The following is a 20,199-nucleotide window of genomic DNA, read 5'->3' as shown; positions in this document are numbered from 1 at the left end:
AAAATATGCAGCACTGACATTTGCTTCAATTTATTCGGTGACATCTGAAGATCGATTAACCATGTCTGCTCCACTTCTGATCGATAATACATAGAACATATAACATTAGTCCTCCCATTTTGTCAGGCTTCTTTGCGCCATAGTAACTTCAAACCGGCGCATTTTGCTTCTGACGGCTTCGATCAATACAGATTTAATGAGAACAGCACTCCGTTTGCTCTTTGATGGCGGAAGTGAGAGATATTAATGCTTTGGGATGTACGACTCAGCGCGATTGATCCAGGCTTCTCCAACATACGATTGCTAATTGCCTATGCATATTACATTGAGATTGAGTGAATACATATCAATGAAGACCAATATATCTAAGGAAAAGTGTTTATGTTGATTGAAGGATTATACTTATTTCTAGTGTAAATAGACTAAATGTCATTGACAAAAATACACTGTGGATGTGGGAGTGGCAGCATTGTCTCCTTTGAACTGTACTTCTTGCAGTAGCCTTTTAGATTGTAAAATTGGAGGTAAGTCCTTGTATTTTATTCGCATTGTACGTATAATGGCCAACGCTACAGGACCGTCTCTTTCGGTATGTTTTCCCCTTTTTCGACAGGTAATATTTTTAACACACATCAGTATAAATTTAACAAAAACATAGTATGCAATTAAAAACGTCCTGCGTGAGCTAACAAATCTGTAGTATGAATTTTTTTATTTTTTTTTCTCTTCGCGCATCACCACTCTGGTATGCTAAATGACGCGGGTTCTAACCCCGGCAGAGTAATAGCAAAGAATTATAAAAATTATACTAGCAGTTGCCTCGCATGGCGTTCAGCATTAAGAGGCTAGTGTAAGGATTGGTCAGCGTGGTGTCAGGATAATGTGACTGGGTGGGACATCATGCTACCTGTCTGCCTCATGATGATCCAGTGCTAGACATGTCTATAAACTGCCACACTGCAGACATCGTAGCGATATGACTGAATTGTTTTAAAAGCTTCGTTCAATAAATCAAACTCACACTCTTCGTGAAATTATTAATAAAAACCGGCTGCTGCGTACATACTGCCAATTATTCATCAAACCGTGTAGGATCTAAATATACATAGGTGGAGATCTCCAAACTGAAAGCACAGTAAAAACATTATTCGGAGTGACAGTTTAAACCTTCTGTATCGACGCTTTATATTTTCACGTAACAGTGAAATGTAGCTTTGGCCTGTCGAAAGTTCCTAAATTTAGTATTGTTGTTTCGTATTGGTTAATTATTCATTGAAATGTATTACTTACAAATACGTATGTGATTTTTCCGATATGTAATTGGTAATTTCACTTGCAATGTTTGACACACAATAGCTAGCGATTACAATCTTATAATCAAGTTGTTTCTTTCACAATAAAATACTGTATGTGTCGACAGTAGCACTAAAATCCTAACACGTCCTAATAAATAACTGATCAGCCGAACTGCACCTTTCTATACAGGAAAGTAATTCATTCAGCAATATCCTATACTGTATTGTAGAAATGCCCACTGCATTTTGGTATTTTTACAATCCATAGAAACGTATGCAATGCATCATAACTCTTTATGAATTATTTATATATATATATATATATATATATATATATATATATATATATATATATATATATATATATATATATATATATTCTTTCCTTCATTTTCACTAAGAGCTGTAGTATATGAACGTTCATTTTAGGAATGACTTTAAAACAACATCACTGAACACTAACATAAACAGGAATGTATATTTCCTTATTTGTACTAGATTAAATGTTATTTAAATGTAATCGTTCAGGAAAACAGCAAAACTGCTTCACCTGCTGGCTTTATTATCTAACGAAAAATCAAACAGTTTTATCTTTGTAACAATTTTAACTTTTGTTTGTTAAATATTATTAAAACTGAGATTCATTTTTGAGCAAGTACATCTTTCAGGCACCGATATAAGACCATGTTCCTCTGACCTTTTGCTTCATCAACCATTCTTGACTAACGAATGTGATTTGGAACATCTTTTCAAACGATAAATCATGCACGAAAAGCAAAGCTTTATCTGATAGGCTGCTACAAATAATCGTACATTATTTCTAAACGTCAAGGGAACGCAGACTTTAATAGGTGCCTGTGAGATCGCAGTTCAGGTTGTGGTGTTGCTATCTAATGGCTTAAGGTAAAATGTTCCGGGTATTGAAAGGTCTCCACGATTAATCAGGATAAACATATTGATTCTTTTTTAAGGATTCACCGATTAGATTATGTAACACATTGTTATATGTAAGATACATTGCCGACTCTCAGTGAATATGAACTGTGTGCCACTCTAAAAGTAAGAAAGGAAAGTTTCTTGTATATTTGGCCTATCTGTATCATGCGTTTCATCAAGGTACGAAATAGCTGTCCAACCGAGGCCGTTTGCGTTCTGTCTATTCATTCTAACAAACTAATACAGTTGGCAATCACGGCTTGGTAGGAATACACCATGTTCCTCAAAGAGTACGAGAAAAACGATGATGACAGATCGAAACCATTTTGGACTGCAAGGGGTGTTACAATGCAACGAGCTCACGATGACATGTTCTCGGCCTCGATACATAGTGGGACGAAACCCTGCAAAATGGAAATTACTCTTATCGTCAAAATATTTCCAATATTGAAAGTTGCACGCGCCATACATCTCAAACGCATTCAGAATATACCGCTGCCGTAAGGTTGTTTTGACCCTTAGGTCATCTAAACCAAAGGTCTTCGCGGAGGAGTACACCAACAAGATGAACGGATCCTATCTTATTTCTCATAACATAGACTGAAATGCAACAAAAGACAGGAAATGAACCACGATGTGTATGGTGGCTCATATTTCTCGCTACCTTGTAACATCGTCAACACTCACTACATCACTGCAAAAGCAGACTAATTATTTAATTCCGTATATATATATATATATATATATATATATATATATATATATATATATATATATCCTGTCCTAACATTCTTACATGGGGAACGCCATATCAGCATTACAAGTCACCTCAGTTCAGGGAACTAAACGTGAGGGGGGGGTATATCGGGTGCATGATTAAAAAGTCATACTATACTCTTATTTGACTTCAGATTGTATGAAAAAAAATAGAACAATATGTGACGTGGAGTAAATAAATAGTACGTCGTCTTACCAACATAAGAAAGAAAATAATTTTACCTGGTTTATGCAAGAAATAAATTGTAAAATAGTAAATAATGAAATTGCAATTTGCAGTGGAACTGCTCAGCCACATTTTGTTCTTCAAGTCTTCGTCTAAATGTACTTTTTATATATGTTTTAAACTATTTTTCTGATGTGATCATTTTCAAGTTAGGCTCCTATTGAGCCTAACAATGTTGTTCCTATAGTAACGAAAAAACATGGGTACTAGACTCAAGATGGTTCAAGCTATGTCAGTTTTAGTTTTGTTGCATATCAATTACAGATAACAGTGACCTGTATAGCAGTTACACATAAACGTGTAATGACAACAGTGACCTATATTGCGGTTGCAAATAAATATAATGATAATATTAACAGAAGTTACTCGGATGAGATTATACACCTGTGGTTTAATGTGTATATATGTACGTGTGCCTGTTTGTCTCTTTACCTGGCTATATTCATATGTATGTGCCTACATAGCAACCTGCACGCATGCACACATATTTAATGAGCAGTCTTTTCTTTTAATAATTATTGCTTTCTTTTGATTTGAAATGCAATCGAATAGACAAAATTCAGGTATTGTGTATGTATTGTCGAATTTTCCATGTATATCAATGTCTTTTTCAGGTGTCGGACGACAATCAGCATGATTCTTCCTACCATCCGATATGTGGGAATCCTGTATATTTTATTTTTCTGGCTTCAATTCTTCCCCAATCTTTGTCAAGCTGCTGGACAAAATGTATCTTCCAATAGTTATACAACGGGGATATACTCAATTATCCCACCTAAACTCAACTCCAACCAATCAGGTGACTCTCGCGTCTTGTCCGGACCGAATCCGCGCGTGCTGTCTGACTTAGATATCACGTGGGTCAACAGTTCTATGTCCTCAATAACGATACAGTGGAGAATGGCAAACGATCAATGGCAAACATACGTTCTGGGATCTGAGGTGGAATGTTTTGTTGAGGGAGGAAAATTTGTTTCGAACATAATCCTTCCAGAAATTAACCAGTTTACCGTCAAGAACTTGCAAGTTGGAACTACGTACACTGTCTGTGTTCGTGTATTTGAACAGGAAAGAACATTAGATATAGCCAATGCTTCTCATTCAAAGTGCATACAACTTGAAACATTGGACTATGTTAGAAAAGACAGCATTTTGTGGATGTCATTGGTTCTTGGGTACTATATTTTCATGGGGTTATTGGGCTACACACAATGGCGCAGAAAACTGTGTGAAATTAGTAAGAAAAGTAAAAAGCGGAATACAAGCACTGCAAAGAATGAACCTGCTGCTGTTAGTTTGAAAGATTTGGAAGAAAGAGAGAGTTTGGTGCAACCAGGGCGTTCGAGCGATGCCAATAAATGATAGTTAATCGAAAACATTAACAAATGATAATCGTACCATTTTAAAAAAATGTACACTAACTGTGTCAATGTCCGTAATTTTCTCATTCTAAAGTCTAAATGGAAACTTATCAAGTTTTATCCAGATTGATCAGAGAACTGTAAATCTGTTATTATTTACTAGTATGTGCTTTGTTTCTAATCGTTTCCAGTTTCTTTTTAAAATCCAAAATTTTCTTTGCATGAGAGGTTTTAAACTAGAGCTTGTATTAGCAGAATATACTCATGTTTTCGGTTTGCCGTATATGGTACAATTATCCATTGCAAAATGATTTCTTATTGCGGTAAATGGTAAAATTATGCATGGCTGGATACTTTCTGATTGCGGTAAATGGTACAATTATCCATGGCAAAATATCTTTTGATCGCCGTAAATGGTACAAGTACCGGTGGCAAAATAATTTATTATTGCCGTAAATGGTGCAAGAACCCGTGGCTAAGGCTTTCTGATCGGCGTATATAGTACAACTGCTCATGGCAAAATGATTTTGAAAAATGCTAGTGTACTTACTGTTACCATTGTCTTATGTAAATATGAATATATATGCAAGATGTAGGTATACCATACTATGCAAATAAAATTCAACAAGAGAGAGAGAGAGAAAGAGAGACAGAGAGAGAGGGCGTTTGGACATTTTCATATTCAATTAATAATAATCGATTTTCAGAACATTATAATAGGTTTAAGAAACGGAAAGAACAACAACAACAAATCATTAAAGCATTACATTCCGTGTGCTCCGTAACCAAGACAGGCTATTGCAATTTTGTAGAAAAAATTGTATCATTGATTATTATTAACACTGTAGATAAATCCCAAGGGAAATTTACATAAACCGTTACGACAAACCGTAGTTCTTGTAAGTTACCTGGTGCAAGTTCAGTTTCAAGGTTTTCATCCAGCCCAATTATTTTTCTCTCTCACTCCCGATTTCTGCGTATTTTATCCCTTATGCATGAGAGAGGAGGGGAAAACGGAAAAAGAAAGGACTTTGATGAAATTGCGTACCATGTAAACATCATTTACCAAACGGGGATTATTATTACTTTTTATCGTTTTTTTCATACGTCACTAAAAATTTTTGATTGGAAATTCATCATTGATCCATAGGAATAGAACCGACAGCAAACAGTTAAAAGAATATTTGTGTATTCGTATTAGTGTGTGTGTGTGTGTGTGTGTTCCTGTCATCATACTACACCGAGTAAATCGTATATCTCATATTAGAGTATCCAAGTACTGCACATGTTCTAGTACTCACTTTTGAGTAGCTATGTTTTTAAATCTCCGCTTACGTTATCTGAGATAGCTGGATTAAGCCGATATGTAGTACCATTAAAAAAACACAAAAGATAGACAGACTTCCTTAACCAAAGTTAAGTGAATCGACTGTTGTTGTAGACGAAAACATTTTAATAGCGAGGACGGTGCCCGATATTAGGGGGAAATAACTCTGCTGGAACTCTTAAATATTCTGTCTATCTGGTAGAGAAACCTCGTTATATTTTTGTCATTGGGAGAAACATGTAATAGAAACAAATTAACTTTAGAATGAAAGATATTGGCGAAATAGGCCAATGCTATTAGTAATATGCAAAACTAACGACAAAAAGCACTACCGTATGTACTCGTTTATAAAACAAATCGAACTGCAAACTGCACAGATCCGGATTTGCCGTCGTATAACGGGCTTCCAGATTTGTGTATGTACAGTTCTTTAGGATTAATCAGTGGAACAAACAACATAGACCCTGATCAGCAAGAGCATTATGCTACGGCACATCAGGATCTTTCATGCTTGCAGTTTGACTAGACTTACAAGCGTGTACATACGGTATTTAAATCCGTGCGGATGTGATTTATATTAGGCGTATCAAATCCCTATCAAGTTCATAGGAAGTACATAACTTTAATTCTCTTTTCTTGAACAAGTAATGCAGTACGTGGAACATAAGCTTTCACGGAATTGTTTTTCTGTCAGAATCTTACAAACAGCACGAAAATTTAAAATGCATGCGCATAATTTCATAGTGATAAATATTTACATTCTACAATGTAAAAGGTAAATATTGCTAATGTGTGAATTACAAAAATGTGCAACACTGGTAAACCCATTTTTGAAGTTACCTTATACACAATAACTATCATAGAAGTAATCATAATATACGAATTGAACTTTCCACCCACCCATCTCTCTCTCTCTCTCTCTCTCTCTCTCTCTATATATATATATATATATTTATATTTATAACGACTGTTTACCTGGATCATGCCAAATGGTATCCGCACTGTGACCACCTTCCTTTGGTTGGTTTAAAATAACATGATCATCGTAGTTTGGATCATGAGCTACGAGATAGCATTTACAAGGAGTTTGTCAAGTTAAAAGTGAAATTCAAAGCACAATCACATCTTTTATTACACATGTTTTGACCACTGGTATCTGAGTATATAAGATGACTGATTATGTCAAAAGTGCACTAATTGTCAGTCATTGATCAGCATTCAACTGCCTCTCTTAAGAGATTGTATGCCAAGACTTACACCTACCATGTAGGAGTGATGCAACTTCTTGGAAAGAATTCCAGAAAAAGGTTGACCAATTAGTGGAATACCAAAAACGTTTACAAGAAGTATCACGTCACGACGAAACTTTGCGACGTATGGTCTGTAGTGAGGTAATAAATGAACAGCTGCGATATCCTTGGCCACCGGATTGCATTGGACAAGCATGTGACTATTTCACCACAATGAAATACATACCCGTAAATTACTAGTTTCAAAGAGCACATTCGGATTCTGCCTTTGGTGCTATGGTAACGCATTTACAAAATGTTTGTTAAAGTACAAGTGAAACACAAACTCAGAATCATTTTTCCATTCTTTAGCTATTGTTATTACCACATCATCCGACTACTGCTTTGTTTGGCCGACACTATGACAGACACAAGACGGTACCTGGATATAACAGCTTATCATTTCACGACCTTTAACTTTAGCAGTGCAACATATTCCGTGGAAGGAAGTAAATGAGAGTGTTCAGTACTTAGAACATTGCTAAGATCTTTCACAACAATTGTTTCCACCACCCGTGATTCCATTGAATTGAGGACCATGTTTTGATACACGCATTGCGTTAAAACTGTTGCAATTCATGATCGATACTTCTATACCTGTGTGTGAGAATAGATTCGTCGCGCTTTAGCGACTTCACCTGCTTACCAAAAAGTATGTGTAGCGTATACTGTACTCCAAAAGATGCATGACTGAAAAGATATACTTGGCTGAAAATGTTTTGGCTTTGATATTAGGAAAAAAGAAGCGGCATAATATACCAAATATTTGTGTAATTGTTCCAGTGAAAGAAAATCGCTTAGAACCAGTGACAGAAGTGGAAATGACATTAAAGACAATGTAAGAAAAAAATGTGGTAGTTAAATTCAACAGAAAGGAAGGAAGATCACATTACTATAATAATAATAATAATAATGATAATGTGACCTTAGTACAGCAGCGCCTAATATGAAGAAACTATAAAAAAATTTACCATATTATATAACATAAAAAAACATTTTCAAGGAAAATATTTGCAATAACAAACATCATAAAATTACAAAACGAAAAGATGCAGACAATAAGTAAGGACGTAATCATTATTAAGTTTTTAAGGTATTAGGTCTGTTCTTGTGTTGAAATATCTTAGTTTTAAGAGCATTCTTTAATGACATCACAGTGCCTTTTGTCTAAGATTTACGGACAATTCATTCCAGGTAGCTGGGCCTGGTACGCAAAATAACGTTGTTCTAATGACTTCGTTAGTAGTAAATGGGGTCACTTTAGGGACAATGGGACTTAGCATTAAAAAACACCCTGGGTCACTTTAGGGACAATGGAAATTTAACATGGAGAAAAATCGTGGGTCACTTTAGGGACAATGGGAATTTAACATAGAGTTTGGGTCTGTCTAGGGACAAGGGAAATTAACATGGGGGAATAGAGTTTGGGTTTGTCTAGGGACAAGGGGAATTGAATATGGGATTATTATTTTTTTTTTTTTTTAAAGTTTTGTTAAATTTAAATTTAAATTTAAAAAAGGGGTAGGCAATTGAAAGGCTATCTCTTTTCGAGAAATATGGCTGGCCCTGAAAAGGGCCTTTGGGTTTATGTTAATGTATCCATTAACATAAAGGGCACCGCATTGGTCTTCTTCTTGTCCTTAGGCTGCGTTTCACTGTAGGACCGTAAATCAGGACTCTTTTGAGGCATCCTTGTCTTTCTACGTAGATCCTACGTATCCACAGACTGGTGTTTGTCCTGTGGACAACGGTCCACTTGGATCGGACATACATGGGTATGTCCGTCCGGAACATCATGGAAGACACAAGCGTAGAAGATTGCACATCGGTCCACATCTTGAAGCGACGAGAACAGGTGAATCAATGCACTGAACTGCGCTTATTTATAGGTAGAGGTAGGATTGAAACGGATTGAGTTCATTCACCAATCCAAACACGCGTTACAAAATTCAGTCAGCCCGCATCCAATACGAAGAGATTAGTCTGTGACGTCAGTTGGTCTATATAGATTCGCTAGCGCTTGTGTGCAGTCAATCTATGCGACAGTGATTCAACATGACGGAAATTCAGAAAACGATCCATTGGGGTGCACCAGCAGGGGAGACTGCCCAAGGGAACCCGGACTTACTTTCAGAAGAGGTACATTGGGATTTTGTGGATTTTCTTACCTCGCAAGAATTTGTTCCGGAACCTTCGTCTCATTCTTCATTACCGCAAGTGGAGAATTTTAGACAGAGACAGAAAGAAGAATTGGAGAAATTTATGCAACGACAAAAGGAAGCGGAACAAGCTTTTCTCCTACAGCAACAGCAACAGCAACAAGAAGAGGTAAGAAAAAAACAACAGCAACAACAGCAAGAAGAAGTAGCAGCAAAGAAACAAGAGGGTGAAAATTAAACGGCTACGGTACTGTTGGACATTTTAGCGGAGTTAAGAAGTCTGAAACAAATGTATCAGACTTCTTTATCACGACCGAAGAGAATACAACCTTCCCGAGCTAAACACGCCAACCCTGTGACTAAGCCTATCGTACCACCCTTAGTGATTTCAACCCAATCATCAGAAGTAGGCCTTGGCCGTGGCAAAGGCTTAAGGCAGTTAAAGTTGATTGGTTAAACTCACTCCTACACCATAAAGAAAAAAGGCCCTTTTCAGGGCCACCCACATTTCTCGAAAAGAAATACAATTTCAATTTGCCAATAACTCAAAAATAAACCCCACTCATTTTACCCTTATAGTACGTGCCTGTGTATGAGTGCGTGAGTGTAGCTTCTTATTTTAAAATCAAAACTCAAAGACACTTACCTTATATCATTCATGTATTCTTTTATCCATTTTTTACAATCCAATTCACAATTCACAACAGAACGCTTCTTCTTTCTCCTTGTTTAGTCTCTCTGTTTTTTGAATTTCTTCACCGTGTTTTCCTCATTTTCTTCCCTTCTTCTTTTCTTCTCCTGTTTCTTTGCCTCTTGTAAATAGAATTGTCTTCTTTCTTCCTCTTCCTCTAAATATTCCCTCTCTTCTTTCGAAGAATCCCTCTCTTCTTCCAAAGAATCCCTCTCTTCTTCTGAAGAATCCTTCTTTTCTTATGACTCCTCTTGTTTCTTTTTTGGGCAATCTGGAGACCAATGTCCTTTTTCTTTACAATAATATCAGGTATCTTGACTTTTGTCTTTTTTAGCCCCTGTTTTTTTCCTTTTTTGACGGTCTGGACACTCTGAAGACCAATGCCCTTTCTTCTGACAGATATAGCAAGTATCTTGACTTTTATCTCGAAAGGAAGGAGAGTAGTCCGTAGGCTGGTCTGAAGAGAATTTTCTAATGACCCCTCGCAAAGCTCTGACGAAACGTTCCATCTGGGTAGTCTCTTCCATCGTTGTGCTCGGTTTGAGAGTGAAATGAATAGTGAAAGGACAAGACACACACCCTTTTATATACGCTGGTTTGTCATGACTATAAATTAGTCTATGGTGTTTAAACTTGAGTCATTTGACGTTTTGCACTCAATATGAAACGATCCTATTCATTCGAGAAGAAAGAAGAAGAAGAAGAAAGTAAGAGGCAGAAACGTGATCTATCGCCTCGTACCAGGGCTGAAATCTTGGCACAAATTCATGCCAGTGATTTTGAAGAGGACATGAGTGAACCAGAATCCGAACCCTCTAAACCAAGTTCACCACCCTTAGTCAACCCTGAAAAATACTATTCCATTCGAGAGACGGAAAAGCGCTCCTCTAGAAAATTTAGAACCACGGCTTACACCTACACGGTGAAGTTTAAAGATTTCAAGGCCGACGTACCATTGGAGAAAGCAGAAGGGTTTATCACCGAGATGTGGGATTCTTTGCTCACCTCACTCAAGCGACAATGTCAACCCAAAGAAGACGATCGCTTGACACTATCCATAGATCACGACGGTTTGAAATCCCCTGTTTGGATCGAGTTTAGCAGACCCGCAGAACTAACCCCTTCCAAAGTCATGGACAAGATTCAACACGTACAACAATCTAATGACCAGTTTGACATCACCGATGGTAAAGCCACACTGAAAATGGCTCACGTCTCTCTTCCTCAAGGGACAGGACGCAGAAAGGTCCTACTGGTGAACGACCTTCGCAACACCAAAAAGAGTCTCGTCCGAATTAACAACCCTCAAGACCAGATGTGTTTAGCCCGTGCCATCGTGGTGGGACGAACCTATGCCAACAAGAACGACACGGTAGAATGGAAAAGAACCTGGGAAAACATTCGAAAATCGGACCGAACCAAACAACGAAACGAAGCAGAACTCCTGTTGCAACAAGCTGGCCTGTCCAAAGACACACCCTGTGGCATTCCTGAGATGCAAAAATTGCAAGATGCCCTAGCTCCACGCTACACCTTGAAAGTGCACCCTCAAGAAATGCGCGGGTCTCTGTTGTTTCGAGGCCAGGATTTTAAGGACGGAAAATACATTCATGTTTATCATCACGATGACCATTTCGATACCATTACCAGTATCACTGGATTCCTGGGATATGTTTATTATTGTGAGAAATGTGACTATGGTTATAACAATCGAGAGCAACACAAGCATTGTGGATGGAAATGCCCAGGATGTTTGGCCTCTCCACCCTGTCTGAGCGAAGAACCAGTGCCTTGTTCGACTTGTCTGCGCACGTTTGTCAGCCCTACCTGTTACCAACAACATTTGAAAACACAAGGTTCACAGAAGAAATGTGCTTGTCAACTCCTGAGATTGTGCCCTACCTGTGGACAAGGCATACGTACCAATAGTACCAAGGGACACGTATGTCGAGGAAAGAAAAAATGTCACATTTGTCACCACATCGTGGACTTGGAACACGAATTTTACGTGCAAAAATACCAACCCCCACCAGAGAAAGAGGACGGTCACAAGAAGAAAAGCAATTTCATCTTTTTCGATTTCGAATGCATGCAAGAGACCGGCATTCACATTCCTAATTTCTGCGTGGCTCATCGAGCGTGCGAGAAGTGCATTCAAGAACCTATCTTCAGTCATTGCCCTCACTGCAGCAAGATTCCTGGAGGGCGTGAAAAAATCTTTCGAGGACCGAACACGTTAGCCGATTTTGCCCAATGGGTCTTAGACCCCATCGACAAGACGTGGAGCAAAGAGGACATCAAACGTTACGGAGATTGTCATCGTCATGCCACAGTGATGGCTCACAATTTCTCCGGATACGATGGACAGTTTCTTCTCAGATACTATACGGAACAAGGCACCGAGCGTCCTAAAGTGACTTTGAACGGAGCCAAAATCATTTTCATGCAAGTGGGACAAGTGCAGTTTAAAGATTCGATGAGTTACTTGGCCATGCCTTTGAGTCGAATGCCTAAAACGTTTGGAATGACAGAAATGGCTAAAGGGTACTTTCCACACTTTTTCAATACGGAAGCCAATCAACACGCCGTTCTACCCCATTTACCTGAGGCTCACTATTACGACCCCGACAACATGCGTACCGAACAACGAGAAGCTTTCTACGCTTGGTACCAAGCTCACGCCTCGGACCCTTTCGACTTTCAGGAAGAAATGCTAAAGTATTGTCGTTCCGACGTGGACATTTTACGACGTTGCTGTGGAAAATTTAGAGAACTGTTCATGGAACACGGAGGGGTCGATCCTTTGAAAGAAGCTTGCACCATTGCCAAAGCGTGTTCCTTAGTGTATCGACAACGATTCATGCCTGAAAACACTGTGGCTGTCATCAGTCCTCAAACGACCCACTTTCTCAAACGTCAATACTCGGTCAAAGCCCTACGTTGGTTACATTACTTGTGCGACAAGGAAGACAAATGGATTCAGCATGCCCGCAACGGAGGGGGCGAAAAGACCATCGGAACGTATTCGGTCGATGGCTGGGACTTAGAAAACGCCAAGATCGTGTACGAGTTTAACGGTTGCTTATTTCATGGATGTCCCGTCTCTTACCCTGACCGTGACACTAAAAATCAGTTTTTACAACGAACCATGGAAGACTTGTACCAGGACACTTGTCAGTGGCGCCTAAAGTTAGAACAGCAAGGATACCAAGTGGTGGAAATGTGGGAACACGAGTACGATCACCGTTTGAAAACCGATCCCGAGTTTAAACGCCTCGTGGAAAGTTACCAGTTCATGGACCCGTTGAACCCGAGGGATAGTTTGTACGGAGGAAGGACCAATGCCACCTGTTTGCTGTACCAAGCCGACGAAGAGAAAGGAGAAGAAATCAAATACTTGGACGTGTGTTCGCTGTATCCCTACGTGTGCAAATATTGTCGCTTTCCCGTAGGGCACCCGCAATTGCTGACGGAACACATCGACCTGAAAAACATTCGACAATACGAAGGCTTGATCAAGTGTAAAGTTTTGCCTCCCACGAACATATACCATCCCGTCTTACCTCACCATTGTCAAGGCAAACTGATGTTTCCCTTGTGCCGTACTTGTGCCGAAACGTGCAACCAGGACCAACCTTGCCATCACAGCCAGGAAGAACGTGCCTTGACGGGAACCTGGATCAGCGTGGAATTGTTCAAAGCTCTGGACATGGGATACCAACTGTTAGAAGTGTACGAAATTTGCCACTTTCCCAAGACACAACAGTACCACAAGGGTGACCCTACTCAGAAAGGCATTTTCGCCGACTACGTGGATGCCTTTTTGAAACTGAAACAAGAAGCCAGCGGCTATCCTTCCTGGTGTCACACTCCCGAAGACCAAATAAAATTCAAAGAGAAATACTACGAACAAGAAGGCATCTCTTTAGACCACATCGAAAAAAACGAAGGCAGGCGATCGTTTGCCAAAGTGATGTTAAATTGCTTGTGGGGTAAAATGGCACAAAGACCGTGTTTACCCAAGACGGAATATTTGACAGAACCTTCCCGCTACTTCCAGATGATTCACGACAAAACCAAATACATGAAACACGTGGACGTCGTTCGAGAGGATTTGATCTTGGTCAATTACGAAGAAGATCTGGACTTTGTACAAGACGACCCTTTTGGAAATGTCATCATTGCGGCTTACGTGACAGCTCATGCTCGCTTAAAATTGTACGAAGCTTTAGAACTGTTAGAAGAACGCGTCCTGTACTTTGACACGGACAGTTGCATTTACATCCATCACCCGATTCAACATCACCCTGACATCGAAGGAGACCGTTTAGGAGCCTGGACAGACGAGCATCCCGACGACAAGATTCTAAGTTTCGTCAGTGGCGGTCCCAAAAATTACGGCTACGAATACCGGGACAAACAAGGAGAAGTGCACACGACGTGCAAAGTGAAAGGACTGACTCTGAATCATCGTACCAGTCGAGTGGTCAACTTTGGGGTATTGAAAGAAGCCTTGCAATCGGGAGAGGATGGAAACTTTAAAGTGACCACCTATCAACCGAACAAGATTGTACGTTTACCCACTCACCACATAACTTACCATGTCGTTGACGAAGAAGAAACCAGATTGGTTTGGCTTGGACCCAAGAGGTGGCGCAGTATGCACGAGAGTTATTCAAGGAAAAAAGTTACTTTTCAACCCGTGTTAGTGACGGTGCCAGAAGAACCCGTCACCCAGGACGGGACTGTCGTGGACAGGTCTGAAAGACCCTTTCGGACACTTGTGTGACCTTACCCCCTACTATAGAACTGGTTTGAACTTTACCCAAAACATGTTGTACAGACACTTGTGTTTATTCCACGTTCATGGTTATCATGTGCCTTTTATTCTTGTACTTAAGCCTTTGGCTTTTATGTATTTTTGTCTTTCGTATTCATGTTTGAAAAAAAACATTCAATAAACGTGTTCTGAAAAAAAGTATATAAACTCTTGTCTTGTTTGTTTTCGTGTCACAAGTGACATTTCTCACACTATGGCTACCTCTGCTGTCTCTGCTCCCTCTTCCTCTACTGTCAAAGTCATCGACGAACACTTAGATCGTGCCAGTTGGGAGGCTTTGTATCTTCGCCATCCCTTTAACATGCTCATTGCTGGACCTAGCGGTTCAGGCAAAACCGAATTCGTCAAACGTTTGATCGAACATAAACATCATTTGATCGATCGACCCCCTCAACGAATCGTGTGGTGTTACAAATAGTGGCAATCGGCGTACAGCCTCTTGCGAGAAAGTCAAGGCGATTCCATCGTGTTTGTGGAAGGCATTCCTAAAGAAGACGACGGCATCGTCTCTGACTCCCGTCAAACCCATTTGGTCATTTTTGACGACATGTTAGGAGAAGACGAAGAAGAAATTAAACTGTGGTTCATGCGCAAAGGGCATCACCGTAATGCCAGTGTCGTTTACATCACCCAAAATTTGTTTCAACAAAGTAAAGCCCATCGCACCATCAGTCTCAATGCGCATTACATGGTCTTGTTTAAAAGCCCTCGAGATAAATCGCAAGTGCAAGTCTTAGCCAAACAGTTAGGAACGCCTTGGCTGACTCAGGCGTACGACGATGCCACTCAAACTCCACACGCCTATTTACTCGTCGATTTGAAACCTACGACTCCCGAGGATTTGCGATTTCGTACCCACTTGTTTCACCACTGGTGCCAAGACGGAGGGCCTGTCCTGTACACGTCTCCGTCCTCGACTTCATTTCACTCCACATAAAAAAAATCTATAAAAACCTCAGACCCTTTTTCGTCTGTCTCACTCTCAGTGCGAACATGACGTCCCTTCAGTCGCATCTTCCCGTCAAATTGATTCGTGCCTTGTATGGCATCAGTCGAGAAAAAGATCCACAAACACGAGCTCGTGTCTTAGAAGCTAGTCTCAAAGAAGTCTTACGATGGTTCACGGTGACGGCACGTCAATTACAACAAGGAATCATTCAGATTCCTCATCAAACCAAACGCTTTTTTGATCGAAACAAAGTCGCTTTGGTCCAACTGGCCGATCGCCGCATCGACACTCAAACCAAAAAACTAATCATTTTGAAACCTGGAGGGAACGGTACTCTAGGAGGGGTCATCATTCGCTCACTCTTAAGATGGGATCCTAATGCCCCCAAAGTTATACCCAAGACAAAAGTCCAACTAAGCCCCAAGAAGAAAAAGACCAGGTCCCCAAAGAGAAGAACTTCTCCAGTGGCAGGACCCTCCTCTGACCAGACACCACCACCCCGGAAAAAGAAAAGAAGCCCCCATAAAAAGAAACAGAGAAAAAGTCCCCAGAAAAAGAAAAGTCCACAGAAGAAAACTAGTCGCAAGAGAGGCACTTCGGCCAGGACGCAACCTTACACTCGCAAACCACGACCTGCCACGGCGGTGACTGCGCCTCCGGCAGCCTCACGTTTGTCCACTTCTCCGTTAATGACACCCAGAATTGAAGAGTACTTGGAGACGTTGATCACACCAAGAACTTCTCCGTTGATGACCCCCAAAAGAACTTCCCCAGTGGCAGGACCTTCCAATTTATTGGCAGTGGCTGCTGCTCACAAAGTACCTTCTCCCAAAATCAAAGTTCAAGAAAGATCGGGCATGCTACAAAGTTTACTGGATTTGTCCAAGCAAGGACTGGCTCGATTTAGTCCGTTACGTACCCCTGCACGACGTGTCATGCCTGTCCTCAAACTAATACGACGTCAAGACAATCAGTGGCGACGCGTTCCAGTATAAAAAAGGCCTGTGACCAAGTCGGGGTATCAGTGTTTTTTGGTGCTCCTGAAGACTCAAAGATGTCACCCTCCAGAAAACCCCAAGGAAAGAAAAGGAAAGGACTGCCACCACGTTTAGCCAAACATGGGGACATGTTATCTGTCCTGTCCAAAGCTTCTCCACCCCTACGAAAAAAACTCATTCAAACGGCCTCCAAAGAGGTCATCGATACCGTGTGCGAATGTTGTTTGAACGTTTTGAAAGGCACGATCCCTTTGTCCAAACACCAGAAACAATGCTTAGGCAAACATCGTCACGTTCTTCGCCAAATGGTTCAAAAGAAAATTCCCATTCGTCAAAAAAAGATGTTAGTGCAACGTGGAGGCATTTTACCTCTCTTGTTAGGCCCCATACTGAAAGGAGTCTTGGGAACCATGTTGGGAGGACTGGTGGGAGCAAGATAAAAAGGCCTCGGAAGTTCCAAGATCTCAGAATCGACCCCTGACAACCCCATGGAAGGACGAAAACTAGCTTTAGTGCCTTACAAACGATGGATGGAATACCATCGGTGGCAAGAACAACACACCCCGCATTTACCTCCCAATCCCCATTTGAGCGAGATGTCCCAGTTACAACACGAATTGCAGTCCTTGATGGATCGCCAAGATTTGTCCGAAACAGAAAAATCGCAAAAGTACGGTCAACTCTTGCAACGACTGCAACTCTTTCACCAGAAAGCTTTAGACGAAACAGCTCTACCCACTCTGAAAGATTTTAAGACCTTGATGAAAAGTCCAGCACCATCACCAGTACCAGTACCAGTACCAGTGACCAAGACAGAAAAAGGAAAAGAAGAAGAAGAAGAAGGGTTTCAAACCCCACCAGAAAAAGTACGCAAGTTAACAACACCACCTACCTCCAGAATTGGATGGATTAAAAAGATGATGGCCACCCCTTCTTCATCACAAGAGAAAAAGAAAGTGAAGACAGAAGTGAAGACAGAAGTGAAACAAGAACCGATATCCCCCGCTCAGACATTCTCCTCCTCTTCAACACCTATTGCCGGTCGCACACGCAAAGCATTGCAATCCAAGAAAATACCCCAAGAGAAAAAGAGTAGCATCCTCCAAGAGTGGGTGCCTTATTAACACACCAACCAACACAAAAAAATGGAAAAAGTCTTAGCCAGCATTTACTACGATCCCTCCCATCCTGCAGGTTACGCAGGAGTTCAAAAATTGTATCGTGCTGCCAAAACGCGACTGAAAAGTCTCCGTTTACCTCAAGTGCAACGATAGTTACAAGTACAAGCTACCTACACTTTACACAAACCCATTCGACGCAAGTTTGCCAGAAGTCGCACCCGAGTGGAAGGCATCGATCATCAATGGCAAGCCGATTTAGCCGATGTCTCTCATTTGGCCAGCTACAATCGTGGCTACAAATATTTGTTTTGTGTCATCGACGTCTTTTCCAAATTTGCCTGGGTCGTGCCCTTGACTTCCAAATCGAGCAGCGAGTTAGTGCGAGCCCTGCAACGAGTGTTGAAACAAAGCGGTCGTCACCCTCTTCGATGGCAAACGGACAAAGGCACCGACTTTCTGAACCAAGCTTTCCAAAAAGAATTAAAGAAACGTGACATTCATTTTTTTACCACCGAGAATCCCGAAACCAAAGCCAGCATCGTGGAACGTTTTCAACGCACTTTGAAAGAACGCATGTGGAAATATTTTACGCATCACCACACTCTGAAGTACATCGACATCTTACCGCACCTGGTGCAAGCGTACAACCAATCTTACCATCGAAGCATTGGACGTGCCCCGCAAGACGTGACTCCCGAGAACGAAGTGTTGGTGTTTGAGCGCCTGTTTGGTACGTCCCCGACGAGGGCTGTCCCCAAGAAAAGTGGAATGTTGGCCGTAGGAGATTGGGTGCGCATTGGCAAAACCAAACGCACTTTCGACAAAGGTTACTTACCTAACTGGACGACCGAATTGTTTCGCGTCACTGGACGAGTGCATGGTCGTCATCCTGCCGTCTATAAATTGGAAGACATGAACGGAGAAGTGCTCAAAGGAACGTTTTATTTGCCCGAGTTACAACGTGTGACCAAAAAAGAAGACGACGTGTACGACATCGAAAGCATTCTCGAACGCAGAACCCGTAAAGTGGGCAAACGACGTGTCAAAGAAGTCAAAGTACGTTGGAAAGGATATCCACCCAGTTTTGATTCTTGGATCGACGCTTCGCAAGTCATCGACTATAAAAAGAAGTGACCATCATGCCTTTTCACACAGACGCAGCTACGTCGACCACTCCTCCTTCACCTAGTTCTTCTGTGCAAGATTTACAAAAACAACCCTTGTGGGTGTGGTGTGGAGAACGTGTGCCTAAAACGCAAATCGTCTTTTTCTGCCAAATCTTCGTGGTGTATTGTGTCATCGGGGCAGCCATCGCCAATTTGAGTTTGCAACAAGGAGACAAACAATTGTGGACCATTTTATTGAGCAGTTGCATCGGTTACCTGCTTCCTAATCCCTTCCTGAAATTCACCTCGAACGGGAACCCCGGGAACCTTGTGTCCAGTGCCAGTGCCAGTCACCAGTTCAACCACAACCAGAACCCCATTTTAGACGGAGACACGCCTCTGACGTCCACTAACCCCTCGGACAGCCACAGAACTCTGGAATTATGAGTCACCAAAGCCAATTTTACTTAACTTTACCCAGTGACAGTTCCATGGAGGTGAGTAGTGAATGGGGCCACCCTAGGGACAATGGGACTTAGCATTAAAAACACCCCTGGGCCACTCTAGGGACAATGGAAATTTAACAGGGAGAAAAACGCTGGGCCACTCTAGGGACAATGGGAATTTAACATAGAGTTTGGGCTTGTCTAGGGACAAGGGGAATTGAACATGGGAATAGAGTTTGGGTTTGTCTAGGGAGAAGGGGAATTGAATATGGGATTTTTTTTTTTAAAAAAAAGTTTTTTTTAAATTTAAATTTAAATTTAAATTTAAAAAAGGGTAGGCAATGGAAAGGCTATCTCTTTTCGAGAAATATGGCTGGCCCTGAAAAGGGCCTTTGGGTTTTCTTCTTCTTCTGCTTCTAATTTCTTCTTTTTCTCCACCAACTTCTTATTTTATCTCCAACACTCTTTCTCTTCTTTTCTTTCTTTTTTTCCTCCTCTTCTTTCTTCTTCTCTTCCTCCTCTTCTTTCTTCCTCTTTTCATTTTCATCTTTTTCAATTTTTTCATTCCATGCTCTCATCCTTATCCTTTCCTCTTCATCCTCCTTCTCCTCCTTTATCTCTTTCATTACACCACTTATCTTGTTCTTTACCTTTCTCAAGTTATTAATTTCCATCTTT

General features: G+C 40.8%; 1 long non-coding RNA gene across 1 annotated transcript; it reads left to right on the top strand.

Annotated features, from left to right (window-relative positions):
* The first annotated feature begins 232 nt into the window (after window positions 1-232).
* On the top strand, window positions 233-5,483 carry LOC149774460 (uncharacterized). The gene is made up of 2 exons (XR_016416818.1): window positions 233-524; window positions 3,849-5,483. It is a non-coding gene; the product is annotated as an uncharacterized LOC149774460 (long non-coding RNA).
* Window positions 5,484-20,199: the final 14,716 nt, after the last annotated feature.

The sequence above is a fragment of the Sinohyriopsis cumingii genome, unplaced genomic scaffold, assembly GCF_028554795.1.
Source record: "Sinohyriopsis cumingii isolate HCF-2022 unplaced genomic scaffold, ASM2855479v2 utg000229l, whole genome shotgun sequence".
Taxonomy (NCBI): domain Eukaryota; kingdom Metazoa; phylum Mollusca; class Bivalvia; order Unionida; family Unionidae; genus Sinohyriopsis; species Sinohyriopsis cumingii.
The sequence above is the reverse complement of the archived record's forward strand: the minus strand, read 5'-3'. Positions and strand labels throughout refer to the sequence as shown.